Raw genomic sequence first — 15,926 nt, forward strand, 5'->3', positions numbered from 1 at the left:
TGATAATGACTTTTGGAAGAATCCAAAAAAGTTGTCTTATAGAATACCTCACTTTACAGATTCCTCTGTAGGTTTCCTGTAATATCATTGTTCTTTGATTTCCTGTAATTCCTATATATTTGAAGTTAGGTCTAAAGGCTTAATTAGATTGAGTTTAACACTTTTGGCAAGAATAGTTCATAAATGATTTTGTGAATTTCATCTGCATCACAGATGGATCAGTCTGTGAATGATCACATCAAAAGGAATACAATTCAAGGTTACCCCATATTATTGGAATAGCCAAATTAGTGACCCACCAGATTGCTCCTTTGCAAATTGGTAAGTCACCTGGAAACCAAAATGTGGATCTAGATGTATTTATTGTTCAAGGGGTATCATTGCTTCTATACTCTCCTAGTAGACAAACCCAGGATGGACAGATAGTGGTGCTGTATGCATGTATATTTTTAATTCATGAGTCCATACTGATATTTTTCATTAAAATTTAATATTATAATTTAATATGACAAATACTTTCCCATTAGATATTTTAAAGGATGGATGAATAGAAGCGGATAAGGAGTTGCACGTGTGAGGTAAGGAAAAGAAAGAACAAGGACTCCCTAAATTCTTAGATTGAGAATCTGAGTCTAGATGGATGGCACTGCTGCTGCCATCTTACCGAGATAGGAAGTAAGAAAAAATGGAAACACTCCTGGGCTATGGGTGAGGGATGAGAACTCAACTGTACATAGTTCAGTGTTTTATTATATTAGTTGTAAAATTAAATAATCTGCTTAAGAAGTGACACACATAGGTGAGTCAGTGTCAAGGATTTCACATAGGTGTAGAAATGTAAGCTATATTCAGAGTACCAGTCAAGAGTAATCTAACACTAAGTATTCTTCAAACACTGTTAACATCTGTGAAATGTCTGTACCCCAGTTCATGGATGAAGCTTGATACCTAAGTATGACTTATTAGGGTAAGAAAATTGAACTCAAGCAAAGGAGGAAAGAAAGAAAAACATAAAGGTGAAGATATTCTGAGAAGTAAAGGAGAAACCTTAAAAACAGTCCTGGATTTAAAATATCCTGTGTTAGGGGCGCCTGGGTGGCGCAGTCGGTTAAGCGTCCGACTTCAGCCAGGTCACGATCTCGCGGTCCGTGAGTTCGAGCCCCGCGTCAGGCTCTGGGCTGATGGCTCGGAGCCTGGAGCCTGTTTCCGACTCTGTGTCTCCCTCTCTCTCTGCCCCTCCCCCGTTCATGCTCTGTCTCTCTCTGTCCCAAAAATAAATAAATTTTGAAAAAAAAAAAATTAAAATATCCTGTGTTAGTTTGCTAGTGCTGCCATAACAAAATACCACAGATTGGGTGGCTTCAGCAACAGAATATTATTGTCTCACAGTCTGGAGGCTAGTAGTCCAAGGAGTTAAGGTGTTAACAGGTTTGTTTTCTTCTGAGTCCTCTCTCCTTGGCTTGCTGATGGCCACTTTTTCCCTGTGCCCTTACATGGTCATTCATGCCTTCATCTGTATTTGTGTGTCCCAATCTCTTCTTATAAGGACACTGGTCACACTACAGTAGAGCCCATAGGACCTCATTTTACCTTAATTACCTCTTTAAAGGCCCTGTTTCCCAAAGGCAGTAACAAATTGGGATTCGGACATCAAAATATGAATTTGAAGAGAACACAATTCAGCCCATAACATATAGGGTAGAAAAAAGCTATGTGATAATGATACATGTTTGAGAAAGTTAGGAAGTCTTCTCTATGGCTAGGTCTCATTTCTGACTGGACAGAGACAGCTTGGTAGATTACTCGACAACAGCTTGAGCAAGTTTGAGCTGATGATTACACGATGAGCCACACATTCACCCACATTTCTATGGTCAACGATGGATATACAGAGAAAATTGGAGACAGAACATATCCACCCTGTTTCCGCCAAGATTTTCTAGGCTTTGAATTTGAGTCATTATGCTTAGCTTTGCTCTCTGCTGAGGTGGAGGGGAGGGCATTTAATCATTGCTTTTTCCTTCTTTTTCAGGACAAGTAGCCCTGTGCCGAATGACTCATCCGATACCAACCTTAACTGTCACAAATGACGGAGCGGCAGGTTTCATCTATCTTAGAAAAGGGGAAATTAAAGAGGAAGTCGATTTTTTTTTTTTTTTTTTTAGGATGCTAGAAGATTGGTGCTTTTACAGATGGGAAAACAAAGGCCAAAGGAGGAGCTAGAGAAAGACTTGAGGACCTGCCTGTGGACTTGCTCAGCTAGTAAGGACACAACCTTTTGACTCCTATCCCAATACTCTACTTCACCACAAAGTAAGGAGCTCTTTTGCTATGGTTTTTTGGTTTTAAAACATTCTTGGAAGCATTGCTTACAAATGATTTGAAATGCCAAAGAACATTCTGGTATAGTGGTTAAGAACCCAGACTGGTCAAACAAACCTGTGTTTGAGTCTCAGCTTTATCATTCACTACTATATAGCCTTCAGCGGGTTGTCTAACTGCTTAAAGCCTCAATTTCCTCAACAATGGAATGCAGATAATAATAGCACCTACCTCACAGAATGGCCCTCAGGACTTTAACACATTTACAAAAAAAATGAGTAGTGTTAGGCACATGGTAAGTGTTCAACAAATAAGAGGTGTTATTGTTCATTACAATACCCTAACATTTATCAGAATTCAGATTTTCCTTTCTGGTTTCCTAGGCAAAAATGAATCAAAAATAAATGAGTAAATAAATGAACATCATTAGTTAGACATCTTTCCATTTCACAGCCAAGAGGATGTTTATTACAATGCCCCAGGATCTAGCAGCTGAGCACAAGGGCAAAAAACAAACATAACAATTGAGTCAAATTATTTCACAACTTTGAAGATAAAAAATCACAGCCTAAGGAGAAAACCAAAATCTCCAAGAGAAAAGAAAGTTCTGAGACAAAAGAAGGGGGGCGGGGAAGAAAGGGTGTTATGCCACCTATAAACTCAACAAAAGCATTGGTACCAGCCAAGAGTGACAGAGACCACTTTCCAGATAAAAGAATGGAATTAAGATGCTGAAGAAAGTAAAAGTTATCTCCAGCAAAAAAGACTTATTGTTCAGAGTCCAGGATCCTTTAATGTGAAAAATGTGAAGAGGTTTTTTCTCACATAGAATCACACGAGGAACTGACCATTAAATCCTGACGGGCCCTGCTGCAGTGACTCCCATAACATATCAGCTAATCACAGAGCCCACACACTTGAACAGGTTGCTATGTTAATTTTCTTTAATCAGTAATTTTTTCTAAAAGTAGGGTTCCAGGACCCTGCTGGGAAGCCTATCATTTAAAATTGATGAAATGCGATTACGGTTTTCAAGTGTCTATTTGTGCACAAGGGAAACTGTAGCCTCAACTGAAGTAATAGAGCATTTTAAAATAGATCACTAGCACAAGAGATACTTACTAAAAAGGCTATTTATTTTTGTCAATCTTTATTGCCTCAAAGGCCAAAGCAAGACCCAGAAATAAAAGCACAAAATGAATTTATCCACAATACACATGAAAAAGAAAGAGCCAGAGGGACTCTTCTGGAACAGATAGGTTCTCTGCTTAAAATGAAGGAGAAAGGCATTTTCAGTTACGTGGTCCCTTCATCAGTTCTTTGCTGAAATGGTTACAATAAGCCAGATCCATTCCTATTTTTTGTTCACTCTTTTCCTGCTGATTTCAGTTCTTGTCTAAGAGCTGCACTGGGAACATTCTGTAAGGCAATTTGGCAGTATTTAGAAAAATATTTAATATGATTATCTTTTGACCCAATAATTTCACTTGTAGGAAATTTTCCTATAGGAATTCTAATTAAATTGTTTGAAAATACAGACATGAGGAAATTGGGGTGCCTGGCTGGCTCAGTCAGTAGAGCACGTGACTCTTGATCTCAGGGTCATGAGTTCAAGCCCAACACTGGGCCAAGAGCTTACTTAAAAAAAAATCTTTTGAGGTGCCTGGCTGGCTAGGTCAGTATAGCATGCAGCTCTTGATCTTGGGGTCGTGAGTTCAAGCCCCACGTTGTGAGTAGAGCTTACTTAGATATGAAGAAATCTACTATCCCATTGTCTGAAATACTGTAAATTGAAAGCAATCTAAATGTCCACTAACATGAGCTGATTAAATAAATAAATACTGATTCAGCTATATATACACACACCCTGGAGTCAGATCACCTGAGTTCCCATTTTACTACAACTTATTAGTTGTGGCCATTTATATTTATTTTCTATTGCTGCTATAATAAGTTGCCACAGACTTAGAGGTGTAAAGCAACACAAACTTACTATAGTCTGACAGGTTAGAATTCCTATATGGGTCTCACTGGGCTAAAAGCAGTGTGTTGACAGTGTTGGGGCCTTCTTATAGAGTCTAAGAGGGAATCCCTTTCCTTGCTCATTCAGGTATTGGCAGAGCTCAGTCCCATGCGTGTGGTTGTAGGACTGAGGTCTTGGTTTCCTTGCTTGCTGTTGGCAGAGGCCTGCCCCTGGCTCCTAGAGTCTTCTTGCTGGTCCTTGCACATAGACCCCTACATCTCAAAAACAGCCACAGAGCATGGAATCTCTTGTGGTGTCATCTGACCCTGCTTCTGTCATCATCTCTCACTCTAACTCAACCAAGAAAGGTTCCACTTTTAGAGACCCAAGTGATTTAACTGGGCCCACCCAGACAGTCCAGACCAATCTCCCCATCTCAAGGTCTCAACCTTAATCCCATCTACAAAGTCCATTTTGCCATGTAAGGTAATACATTACAGTTTCCGGGGATTTAGATATAGACATCTTGGGGGGGGGGGCATTATTTTACCTGTCACACCTCTCTAAGCCTCAGATTCCTCATCTCCAAAATGGAGCTTCTTCCACATGTGGTTTTTATAAACTAAAGATGTGACAGACTCTTGGCACATCGTAATCACTCAGGAAATGTTAGCTATCACCACCACTGCTATGTAGCCAGTGAAAAAGAGATAGAGCCATATTACAGACATAGAAAGATGTTCAAATGATGTATTTGAGAAAAGTCAGCTATAGAAAAGTATGTACAGTATAACCATTTTTTTTAAAGAAGAAAAAAAGTAAAAAGATAAATACTTGTTATTTGTACTTACATGGGGGAAAATGGATGGATGCCAAAAGAGGGTTGTAAAAGGGATATTAATTATATCTGTAATATTTTCTTTCTAGTATAAATAAATGTCTGAGACATATATGGCAGGATGTTTGCCTCTTTTTTTTTTTTTTTAAAGTAATCTCTATTCCCAATGTGGGGCTCGAACTCATGACCTCAAGATCAAGAGTTGCACACTCCACTGACTGAGCCAGCCAGGTACTCCAGGATATGTGCCTTTTAAAGTTCTGGTTTGTTATATTCTTTACTTCTCTGTGTATATAAAATGTTTAAAAAATTTTTTAAACAACTTCATGGAGAAGTCAGAAATAGGGATGCTGTCCTGATGGTACATGTATTTTGTGTTCTAGAAAAAACAATCTAAGGTTTTATAGGTAAACATAGAATTAGGGCAGACAGATGAAAATGTATTTCTACTTTCTGTCCATCAGTTAGCACCTATTGAACACTCATAATAGGCTAAGGATAATATTGTTTGAAAAGGCCCAGGGGTGCCTGGGTGGCTCAGTTGGTTAAGCATCCCACTTCAGCTCAGGTCATGATCTTGCAGTTCATGAGATCAGGCCCCACATGGGGCTCTGTGCTGACAGAGGGATTCTCTCCTTCTTTCTCTGCCTCTCTCCCACTAATGCGCATGCTCGCTCTCTCCCTCAAAATAAATAAACTTAAAAAAGAAAAAATAATAAAATGCCTAAAATATGTATGAAAATGTTTAAGAAGACTTAAGCAGAAACATGTATGCAAATTTAATACAGTCCATAAATGTTGTCAAGAAACAAAGAAGTAATCAGAAAAGTGATTACATTTCAGAGAGAAATTTAATTTTGAGACAGATTCTGAAGGAGGAGAGGTTCATAAATGTCTAAGAAGGAACAATTCAAATAAGAAAATGGCCTATATGAGGCACATAGAAGAGGCCTTGTCAGCAGAATGTGGAGAACAGTGGTAGAATAAGGTGGCTGGAGCAGAAGTTCCTTCTCCAAATTCTGAAGAGCTAGGAAAACAGATGTAGATATTTACATGAACATATGCACAGAAAAATGTCAATACACAATTAAATAGAATTTAGGCTACCAGGAAAATAGATTTGACATCACAGATTTACACTGACTGTGATAATCACCTTTTCCCCTATATTTGCTGGCTCCAATGGAGACTTGGTAAAAATGTAAAGTATGAAGCCAGTATTTATGAAGTGCATTGAAAGAGAAAAAGGGAATGCTGATGGAGACCAGGAGTGAGCCTCCCTTCATTCTCTGTTGGAAGTGTTAGTGGAAGTGGAGTTATCTCTTTAGGGTTAGACGTAATTATTTAATAGATTAACATGGACAAATATCCTCCCCTCCAAAAGGACAATCTATTTTGAAAATATTCTGCTTAATGCCATAAAATATTCTACTGTTGGGTTACATTCAGCTTTCTGCCTAATTTGAATGAAAGCCTCAACCTGATTTTTATTGGAGGGGATGTAGATGGCTATGACCATAACAGAAAATTTGAGTCAGTCCTGATTTGTAGCTTACAGTACAGAGGGTGCCCCATGACCCATCTGGTCAATCCCCAGGTCCTGCTGCCCCTGCCTCCTCATCACCGCTCACATCCTGATTCCCTCTACCGTTGTTCCAGATCTGGCTTCATCCCAGTTTGCCCAAATACTGTGGCAGCTTTCCCATAGTCTCCCCACTACACTGTGGCCACAGTGACCTCCTCCTCTCTCTTGCTCTGACAATCTGAACAGATTCCTGCTATACTTAAAGTTGGACTCACAGTGGGGTTGCCTCACACTGATGTCTCTGTGAGTTGTGAGGTGGGTCATAGGCCATGTATTACTGATAATAAAGCCCCAAAGATTCCAGTGAGGCATTTGTCTTAGCTCTGTGTCTAGAATACCTTCCCCCATTGCTCAGTCACTGGCTCTGATGTCTGGCAGACTCCTGTTCCTGAAGGTCTCAGCTCAGATGGGAATCCACAGTCTTGACTTCCCCAGCGAGTTCACACTCTTCTCCTAAAGCCTTGCTATGCTTTGTGTAGACTTCCACATAAGACTTGTCCTGTTTGATTGCAATTGTTTATTAAGCTCCTTGAAGATAGAGACCATGTCTTAGTTTTTTTTTACATGGTTAGTAAATAGCAACTTCTAGTACATTCTAGGCACACAGTGAACATTAATGGATGTTGAATAAATAGATTAGTACTACCACTGATATGGGGTAGAGATTCCCGTTAACTAGGTCAACATTTTTTTCTCCCATTCCTGCTATAGATGACAGCAGGGAAAAAGCTTTCTCCCTAATTATGTTATATAACACTGTCCCATAAAGTTTCTGCATTTTGAGAGCAAAGGCTGAAAGACTTTTTCCTTCATAAAATTAAAGATCTTGATTATTGGCAAAGAAATGATGCTAGATTCATTAGAAAGAGAGTGGTCTAGCAATTCTTTCTCTGTTTCTGTAACTAATTACAGATGAGTAATTTAAAAAAATTAGTATCCATAAAAATCAACTGCAAACCAATAAGGATGATGAGTTGAATCATAAAAATTCCATGCTATTTATATTTCCCCACACACACTCAGTGCATTTATTCTAAATGGAAAAGTACAAATATTGGGATAAAAACATTTAAACTACAGAAACAAGAAATTCCAAATGCTAATCCTGCCTAAAGGGCAGAATTTAATTCTGTGCTAAGCTACTGTATGTAGGATTAAGAGGCGTGGTTAACTGAACATTTGAGAACAAGTAATTACCACTGAGTCTATCATACATTTGTCTCACACATAATTTACACAATAAGCCCACAGTGGAGACTAATAAAAATGCTGTTTGAAACATTTTTTTCCAGCCACAAATTTTTCAGGCATCTCCCCCCCGGCCCCCCAATTAAAGATCATTTACTCCTATGGACTTAGGTTGGATGGCAGTGAGAGATTTTTTTTCTCTGATAGGTAGGGACAGAGAAATAACATTTCTAACTTGTTCTTCTTGGCTGTGTCCTTCCAGCCAGTCTTGGGCATCTGAATGTGGAAATGCATGGTCCCTGTAGTTGTTTTATGGAATACTTCAGAGTGGAGTGGACATGCAAAGGAACACTTTTATTTACCCACTTATTTGTTCATTCAACAAACACATATGCTCCCAGAATTGTGCTGGGTTCTCAGGATACCAGTGAACAAGACAGGTCCCCACCCTGACGAGTTCACAGTCTAGTAGCAGAGACTATTAAGCTAATAATTATAACATAGAACAAGGGGCACCTGGGTGGCTCAGTCAGTAAGCGTCCGATTTCGGCTCAGGTCATGATCTCACGGTTGGGGAGTTCGAGCCCCATGTTGGGCTCTGTGCTGACAGCTCGGAACCTGGAGCCTGCTTCAGCTTCTGTGTCTCCCTCTCTCTCTGACCCTCCCCTATTAGCACTCTGTCTCTCTGTCTCAAAAATAAACATTAAAACAATTTTATAATACAGAACAAGAAGCCAGGACATGTGGTACTCAGAGAGTTGCTGTGGCTCTGACACCTGTCTGGGATGGTTAGGGAGGGCTTCTAGCAAGAACTGCCATCCAAGTTGCATCTCAAATGATTTCTAGGGCCCAAACAGTTGAAAGAGGGGAGAAAAGTAGAAAATTCACAGCCCAGGGAAGAGCTGGCAGAGATGAGATTACAAGGGGATGTGGAAGAAGATAAGGCAGGATGGTGCTTACTGATGGAGTAGAGCAGATATCTGCAAAGATATGGGGTCTGAGACTCTAAAAGCAACTGCGTCTGTGGCCCTCCTTCCCCTCTCTCCTTGGGACACCTGCCAGAAAGAAGATAGCTGAAAGTTCAAATATATTTGAAAGAGACACTGAATTTTCGAGCAGCATCTTGGCTCGACTGATTCTGGCATTTGCTCTCATTTTAGCATTTTGCAGGAAACAGGGTGATATGTGCCATCAAAGCCATAACTTTCCAACTACAGCCCAGCTCTCTGGCTGTAATTCCGTATTTGGCAAGAGCGTGACCTGGGGCAAGGGATTTCAGCTCACTGTGCCTCAGTGCCTCACCTTTAGAACAATTTGCAGAAGGAAATGAGTGACTGTATATAAAGTACTCAGGACATAGCTTGGCACAAAACAAATGCCCAATAAGTATTAGCCATAATTATTGTACTCTACCCATGGGAAGTGCCGATGAAGCCAGTTATTTAAATAACCAGCACGTTATTTATAGGACTGGGCCCAGAAGTAAAGCTGTTGTTTAATGTCTTTGGCACTAAAAGGAGATTAGAAAAGTTAACCCTGTGAACACAAAGACTGAACTTTGGCTGCTTTTCAAAAGTTACAATGGAAGTTTCTGTTTATAACCATTCATTGAACATTCATTATCACCACACTTAGTGAAATGTGTTTACTGAATATCAGGCCTGGGCATACAAAGATACCTGAGTAGGTCTGAAAATCTGTTATTCATTCAATACATGCTTAGCAAGTATCCAGAAAGTGCAAATCACATTGAGGATAAAATGATGATTTGGACCTTCCAGCAGAAGGTGATACATGCTACAAAGAAGCAGAGACAGTAATAATGAAAACCTGCTGAATGCTTTCTTTATACCATGCTCTGTGCTAAGTGTCTTACTGGGATTATCTCTGAGTGCCTGGGAGCTGAGAGGATGGAATCATGGTTCTGAGCTGGGGGATCAGGAAAAACTTCATGGAGGTGGAAGTATTAGAACAGGATGTTGGGGGCGCCTGGGTGGCTCAGTCAGTTAAGTGTCTGACTCTTGATTTTGGCTGAGATCATTATCTCAGAGTCATGAGATCAAGACCCATGTCGGGTTCCATGCATGTGGAGCCTGATTGAGACTCTCTCTGGGGGGGGGGGGGGGGGGGGGGTCTCTCTCTCTCTCTCTCTCTCTCTCTCTAAAAAAAAAGGACTGGATCTTGGAAAATACTTCTGGAGTGTTATGCTTAACCCTGGTTTTACAACTGAACGGGTCCAATGGCTTTTTCTAAAGATGCTTTTTCATACAAAAGGTTATTTTAAAGGAAATAGCCAACAAAATGGGAAAGTTTCTACTAAAAACTTTCGTCTGGCTACAAAATAGAACTACTACCAACCTGAGTCCAGCTGTTGCTTAAAAAGTTAACAACTTCCCATTACATTCTCCAATGTGATAGCCCTGTTGCCTGCAATGCAATCCAATCCCATTTCTCCCTGAATGCTCCTTCTTTCCCACAAATCACTGGGACTCATGTTTGCAGCACACTCTGAAATCCTGTTCCCAATTATTGGTTGTGTAATTTATTGATAAAGCAAAGCCAAATATGAGTAAGAAGGAAAGCCTAATTAGAAATGAAGCACTCAATGTCCCAACAAGGAAAATTCCAGGGCTTCAAAAATAGAAAATCAGTGATGCATAGTTTGAGGGCTTTGTCACCAAAGAAATAATCCCAGTACTTAATAAACCAGAAAATGGATTAAACAGATGGGGCAAAGTTATCAGTGGCCGAGAATGGGCACCTACAGAGAAATAGAATGATTTAGAACCAAAATGACTCTGGTACACACTAAAGAATATCTATTTGGGTCCTGAAATGAACACGATAAAAAATCCGTATGAAAAGAAATATAAAATCAGCCATGAAGAGAGAACATAACAGGGTATGGGCTGATATAGAAATGCCAGAGCTACTTTAAAAAAAAAAAAAAAGATTGATTAGCCAATTCAAAGAGTTGATTTGTAGGACTTTTTTTTTCTTTAATTGAACTGACCTCTTGAGTGAATCAACAAAGATGGTAACTTTTAGTAGAGTGTGGATGCAGCTTCATTTTAATAATTTGCCCTTAAACAGAAAACCTTTTCTCACAACAGAAAAACCACCCCAACAGCACATGTGTCTGTATATTTTCTGCCTACACCTACCTGAACATGTTTCTAATCAGTTGACCACCTACATTAAGGCAACTCTTAGAGCCTGCATTTTGCTTTACAGGAGAAACAGCAGAGGCTCAGTATGTCTAAAAGTCTTTGAAAATTACAGGACTGAAATTATAGGACACTCAGTTTTGAGTGTTGGCGAGTTGCTGGATGGTCCTTCCCAGATCACTTAGCCTCCGTGTTTTCTAATTATTGTATTACACAACTAAAAGAATGATATTCACACATACAAACACACACACATGCACATCCCATACCCTTGAGCACGGAGAGACAACAGGCTGATCAGGAGGCTTCTACATCTGCAAGAAACAGAGAATGGGAGACAACAGGAAAACACAGTTTCTGAGTGACGGCAGAACAAGTTGCTATTAATGTCCCATCTTCCAACCACTGATGTGACCTAGGGGTCTTTCCCAGCCAGAGAATAATTTTAGGGAATGAGCTTCCTGGTGAGCTCACAGCTTAACACTGCTTGTATCACCATCTTGAGTCAGCAGTGGATAATGCTGTGCAGAATAAACTAATTTTAGTCATCTGTGGGATCCTTGTAAACGCTCCATAGTGACTTCAACAAGTCAGTGTGAACTTGCTATCTGTGCTTCATTTCCTGCTCTCAATAACCCACTAAGGGGTATTTTTAGATGATGACATCTTACAGGATTTGTCTAGGTGGGTTTCTTTGTTTTAGAGCTGGCAGCTGAAAATTCTGCCACAGATTCCAAAGTCAGGAGGCCTTCTGGTAAACGACCCAGGAAAGTGATTAACAAATATGGAAACAAAGAAGATGGAAATGTGTATCTTATACGTGCTACAGGAAAACAGTACTGCCCACCTTACTCTCATTGTAGCAACATGTTCCAGGAGCCTCAGCCCACAACTGCATGGAGGGAAGACAAGAGGAGAGAAAAATACTTATACTGAAGCTGATACAATTTCCTCCAGCTATCATACTATACATTTGGAATGTGAAATGATCCCTCAGCTTCTTAATCATCCCGTTCTGTACTGCACCTCTGGGCTCTGAGTCATATTTCATCGGCAGTCAATCATATGCTGAATATAGAACACCTCTAATTTGTTCAGCATCTCATGGGTCACTGAGAAAGAATAGAGCCTCAGGACAAACTCCGCTGGTCAGATCACTCAGGTCCAGGTATGTGAGCGCATCCTGTAACACTCACGAACTCGTATTTCATGGAAGAATTGTGTGTAAGATGTTGCACTAGGGTTTTGTGTTTCTGAGAAAGATGCTGGGTTTGGCTGTAATTATCAAGGAATGTGGAAACCAAGAGGGGCTGAGTTGGGTGAGGAGAGTTGTAGGCAAATCAACCCCCCAGGGGTTGCCGTGAACAGTCAGTCAGGCGGAAAGAATGTGAAGGGACCCAGTCATAGGTAAAAGATGTTTTTTGGGTTTGTCTTTTCATCCTTAGAAACCTTCAACCCTGGAACATTTGATATCAATTTGTCCCTGGTCTAAAAGGAGACTTAGACAACTTCAAAGGAAGTGTATGAGAGGCATAGGGAGGAGAGAGGGAGGGAGGTAGGGTGGAGGGAGAGGCAGAGTTGTAATTATTAATAGGGAAAAAGAAGGAAATGGTGTGTCCTGTAATTATTTGTGTAAGAAAGGCAGCTAAGAAGAGTTCCAGTGTAGAATTACCGGTTCTTGAATTCATTAAAAGTAACTCTGAGACTCTTGGATTTGGGGGGCCAAGACTTTGCTATAGGAAACTTCATTTAAATTCCTCTTTCCAAAGAAAACACACATCACACCAAGATATACAATCTATGTGTAGCTTCCTTGTGCTGGTGGAAACTCGGCCCCACTGACTGGTTCTTGTCTACCGAGAATCCCAGTGTCCTCATTTACCCCTCTAAAGGCGAGTCTGATGGGCTCCAGTTGAGCAAAGCCAGTCTTTCAGAGCAGAGACAGCTGCCGCTGTCTGGACCATCTGCTCCTGAAAGAGGCCTGTGCGGCGGCCTCTGTGAACCACGCGGGCAGCTCTTCCACAGGATCCTAAGAAACCAACCTTTTGAGGAACGTTGTGTTAAGGAATGTCTGGAATGTTTTTCGTCCTGAGAGTTCCCGGGAAGCCTATATGGTCCATGATGAAGAACGGGCAGAGCAGTATTACAACGTTCAGGAAGACCAGTTCAGATCAGAGGCAGATCAGGGGGGGAATCATTACGAGGAAGGATAAGACTGTCTCTTCTCAACCATTAAATGCAGTTTCAGAATTTCTCTCTGGATTCCAACTGCATCACACAGACCACCTACTATCGTTCCAGGCTAAAGTGACAGGGTAGGTGCTAAATAGGCTGTAAATTTTCAACGAAAAAAGTAGCGACTACCTGCAATTTGTTTTCATACTGGCCTTTAGCTTAGTGTGTGAATGTTGTTAAAATATCAGCATAACTGCACCTTTGACTTTACGTTATTAACGACAGTTATTCATAGAATCAGGAAGTCCTATTTCTAAATATGTTTTAAAAGTTTTAAATATATTTGAAGGTTTTAGAAATTCTATTTATAGGTAGGTGCCTGTATGCATGCATACACATACCCATATATGAAAATACATTTTGCCTTAATGCCTTGTTTTATTAGAACTGTAAACTTGCTAAGGCTGAAGACATTGCTTTAATAAAGATATTTAGCATTTAAAATCATATTTAGTGGGTAGGGTACCATGGTCATTTTTTTTTTTTTACTTTTTATTTTGAATTTTCTTCACCACAGGATTTCTCTGAAACTTTTTATGTGCATTCCACAATAAGAGATACATTTAAAATTTTCATTCAGTACACTCACATGTATATGTTTATATGGCATTTATATACACATATATGTGCAAATGTATATACATGTGTGTATGTATGTGTATGTGTATATGTCTATGTATGTGTATGTGTATATACATACACATATATACACACATACATATGTGTGTGTGTATCCATACACACGCACTCAACAAAATTTCACAAAACAAAACCTACCCTTACAAAGTGAATGCATTTCTGGTATTTTCTCTTCTATTCTATTTCTTAAGTTGTATAAAATATCAATCATGACTCATTTTATTCATTTCCCTACTCATTAATGGGTCATAACCTGGAGTTTGAGAAATACTATTTTACTTGGCCCTTCAAATAATTTCATAATTCTATTAAAGAAAATAAAATGTTGTAAGGCAATAATACAGGTATCAATTTGAGATGAATTAAGAAAATAAGTGAGTGCTAATAAAACGACTGTATCTTTAAGTTAATATGATCATTATCATGTTATATTTTGAAGCACATTACCTTTTTAAAAATGAGAATAGTATGCAATCCTTTCTTCTTTTTGAATAAGATTCTTTACAACCTTTCAAACTTAAAAATTAAGTTACCTCTTTTCTTTAGGCTTCTGACCCCTCCCTACTCCCCATTTTTTTTTTAAAAGAAAAGATAGGGGCGCCTGGGTGTCTCAGTCGGTTGAGCATCGACTTTGGCTCAGCTCATGATCTCACGGTTCGTGAGTTTGAGCCCCATGTCTGGCTCTGTGCTGACAGCTCAGAGCCTGGGGCCTGCTTCAGATTCTGTGTGTGTGTGTGTCTCTCTCTCTTTCTGCCCCTCCTCTACTTGCACTCATTCTCACTATAGCTCTCAAAAATAAGTAAAAATGTTAAAAAAAAGATAATGATATTTAATAGAATAAAAAAATAAAAGTAAGTCTAGCCTTTATTATAACAGATTTCTACTAGCTCATTTAGAATTATGAAAAGGACATATCCAGCATGAGGATAAATGCAGAGTATGGCTCTGAGCCCTTGAGGATTCTTTAGAATTGATCTATAAATTTGACTTTTGAAGACAAGAGCAGACATTAGTTACCCAAAAAGGATAATAATTAAAGAAATTTTGTGGTGACTATGTGTGAATATGGAGATTCTGTCTGTAGTGTGTTTGATGATTCCCTAATATGGAGGTCCGGTACTTGTCAATAAAACTGATGGACTGGTCAGAATCCAGTAAGCTGACAACACTGAAAAGACTGTATGTTTCCCTTTAACCTATCTGATTTGTAAATTGAGATTTTTGCATAATGTGAATTAAAATGGACCCTACTGGTACTTTTTCTTGATGCTGCCTATAGAGTCAACAAATTGGTGTTGAGAGAGAGGTATGTTAAAACCCCAAATACCACAAGGTGGATTCCCTGGACATTAAGACGGACAGACTCTTTTGATAAGAATGACCCTTTGACAATTACCTTACTGAATGGGACTTCTCATTAGTGGCAGGTGAGGTGGAAACACTATAAACTTCGTCCCCACCCAGAGCAGAGAATTATGACTACAGAGCTCTCAACATGCCTTTCCATCCTCCGTCCCCACCTGGCTTTCTTCACAGGGCCTCCCCTGATTTGCCCACCACACCCAATGCCTGTTGACCTCTGCCTCCCTCTAGCCTCTTGGTGCAAAAGGCAGGCAGGGGTGTTCTACTGTCCACTGTTGCATCTCCAAACTAGCACAGTGAACTAGGCACATTGGGTACTTCATAACAAAGGAATGAGGTAAAGAAGAGATGACTAAATGAATTTTAAATTAATCACCCACTTTCACTTGTAGCCCCCTCCAAGAGTCAGCCTTCTCTATATAGCCAGACTAGTGTGAAGCAAGTGCCAATCACTCTTCAGGGCAGCTCACTATCTCCAAAGCCAGCAGGCAGTTCCCTTCCAGGAGGCCTCTAGCCCCTTCCAGCTAAAATAAGAGGGAGGAAGCTAATATTTTAGTTTTCAATTAGCAATAATCGCGCCTCGGATAAACCTCATTGGCTACGATACTGCCACTGCGCAAAGCTGGA

The 15,926-nt window shown here is 39.8% G+C and overlaps 1 protein-coding gene and 1 pseudogene across 23 annotated transcripts in view; both read right to left on the reverse strand.

The window, feature by feature from the left end:
- Positions 1-15,926, reverse strand: part of LOC121027404 (uncharacterized) — an 88,638-nt gene that overhangs the window by 19,765 nt on the left and 52,947 nt on the right. The window contains exons 1-3 of one of the 23 annotated variants that reach the window (XR_005788719.1): positions 12,946-13,930; positions 11,911-11,955; positions 11,333-11,377 (exon numbers count right to left, since the gene is read on the reverse strand). The exons of 20 other annotated variants lie outside the window; for them this stretch is intronic. The gene's annotated coding sequence lies outside the window, so the exon portion shown is untranslated. Of the gene's footprint in view, positions 1-11,332; positions 11,956-12,945; positions 13,931-15,926 lie in introns of those variants that run through there. 2 more of the 23 variants (XR_005788705.1, XR_005788704.1) reach the window with 2 other exon arrangements.
- LOC121027949 (uncharacterized) lies at positions 15,795-15,923 on the reverse strand (annotated as a pseudogene).

This window comes from Herpailurus yagouaroundi, unplaced genomic scaffold, assembly GCF_014898765.1.
Source record: "Herpailurus yagouaroundi ecotype Mexico unplaced genomic scaffold, PumYag 77, whole genome shotgun sequence".
Classification (NCBI taxonomy): domain Eukaryota; kingdom Metazoa; phylum Chordata; class Mammalia; order Carnivora; family Felidae; genus Herpailurus; species Herpailurus yagouaroundi.